Genomic DNA, 2,226 nt, shown 5'->3' with positions numbered 1-2,226 from the left:
CCTCCGCCTGTCTCGCAACCATTCCCGAAGCGAAAGCCCTGACGGCCGCGCGTGAGTCAGTGTAGATATACGGCCCTTTAAAATCCTGCATCGCCAGCGCTACCGCCACCTGCTCTGCCACGTCGGCCGTGACAGCGCCTACCGAGGCCGCAGATAGGAGCTCGCCCTTCTCGCTGACCGCCGTGACCGCGAATTTATCGGAGCACCCATATTGAGCTGCGTCCATGAAGGTTTCCAGGCCGACCGTTGTCTTTAAAATTGTCCTGGCACGAGCTGCTCGCCTGCCCGCATTATGCTGTGAATGAAGTTTCTAGAGAAGGGACCGACGACGTAGGTCCCTCTGGAGCCTCACTGTGACTGTAACGCGGCCGCAAGCCCGCCGCATCCAAGAGGCGCCTACCGGCGCTGGAGCCCGAAAGCCTCGTGATCTGCGCCGCTTGTTGCGCCTCTATTAGTTCAAGGGTGGTGTTATGAACGCCGAGCAGCATTAGCCTGTCCGTTCTCGTCTGTCTGTCTGTACCTGAAGCTACATCACACACTGAGACCAATATACACGGCTGTCTGATCGTCCTGTGGACATGGCTTGTGGTGGTCGTGGTATCTATATTATGCAGCATGCCAGTTTCAGGGCGCCTTTAAGAAGGGCACAAACAAAGACAACTGTCATGAGTGAGTAGACAGCGTCAAAGCACTGCGTAGGAGCGTCTGCTCCACACACCATCGAGTCGCCGACAAAGACGACGACGTTGGCGGGCGGTGGCACGAGCGACCAGACGAGGGAGAAAGAGAATCGACCAATCAGTGGTCGACACGAAACCACAGGCTGTGGTACGAGGAACGAGGAGGGAGAAGAAGAGACTGGGACGCTCGAAGTGGGATCGCTTGGAGACAGGGGTGAAAAGATCGCTGGTGTCGAGGTCGGTGTCGTCGGGGTCCAGACCCGAACCCGAGAGCCTCAACAGAACCAGCATGGCCCCGGTTGTCCCTGGAGAGATACGCCGAGCGTAAGGCCCAGTTATTCCTGCGGCAGCTGTTCCTGCCGGCGTTCGTGTTCCTGCTGGCGTTCCTGCTCCTCTTGCTGTTCCTGCCGGCGTTCGTGTTCCTGCTGGCGTTTCCTGCTCCTCTTGCTGTTCCTGCTGGCGTGCCTGTTCCTGTTGGCGTTCCTGTTGCTGTTCCTGAGCCGCCGTGCGGAGAGCAGAGGTCACCTGGGGGTGACCAGAGGCCTGGAACGACGCTGGCGAGAGGCGCCAGGGTGAAGCCGCGAGCCAGCGAACCAGTACGGGCGCCGCTCAGCTACAGCGGTCGGACTTGGTCGGTCTTCGACTCCGACAACCTTGGACTCGGACGTCCGGGTTGGCTCTACCGTGCGTCCGCGTCCCTTGCATGCCACTGCCCGCCACGTCGCTACTGCCGTCAACGCAAGTGCTAGTGCACGCCGTCAACGCAAGTGTCCGAGTAACTAAGACTCGATGATTTTTGTTTCTTTGTTTTGATTGAGACTCTTCTCGCGTGGACTAACGGGGTTAATTGTACTTTTGGTTTTCATATACTTTCTGTGTGCTGTTTAGTGTTCTTTTCCTTTCCTCCCTTTCCTTGCTTTGAACATTAAGTTTGTTTGAAAAAGAAAATGGCTTCGTCTTTCCTGAACTGAGGCTTTGCCTCAGTTAAACAATTCACTCCCGAAGAACCTGACATCACAAAATTGGCGTCCGCGACAGGACAAGACAAAGCCATTTCTTCCAGTTATCATTACCGTGTAGTCATCGAGATGAGTTTGTCAGAGCTTACGGCGTTGGGCGAGCGTATGGGTATGCAGGGCGCGGAATTGCGAAAGTGGGTAGATGAGAAAGCCGACAGGGCGCAGGAGGAAGCTGCCAAAGCACGTGAGGAACGGCTCGCGGAGCGCGAGGCAACCAAACAGCGTTTAGAGCTTGAACAGAGGGCACTGGAGCTACGCCTTAAGTTAGCCGAGGCAGGAGGTGGCACAGAATTGGCAACTCCTAGCCGCGAATCGGAAAGAAGTCGCTTATCTTTTGTGAACCCTCACAACTTAATTCCTGTGTCTAATGAGAATCGAGACGACTTAGACGCTTATCTAAAGAGATTTGAGCGTGGCGAAAATGGGCAGGAATGGCCTAAAGAGAAATGGGCCACGGCACTGAGTTTGTGTCTGGATGGGGAAGCATTGAAGGTGTTTGGCCGCTTGTCGCCTGAGGAGTCGATGGA

The sequence above is a fragment of the Dermacentor silvarum genome, chromosome 1, assembly GCF_013339745.2.
Source record: "Dermacentor silvarum isolate Dsil-2018 chromosome 1, BIME_Dsil_1.4, whole genome shotgun sequence".
In the NCBI taxonomy this organism is placed as follows: domain Eukaryota; kingdom Metazoa; phylum Arthropoda; class Arachnida; order Ixodida; family Ixodidae; genus Dermacentor; species Dermacentor silvarum.
The sequence above is the reverse complement of the archived record's forward strand: the minus strand, read 5'-3'. Positions refer to the sequence as shown.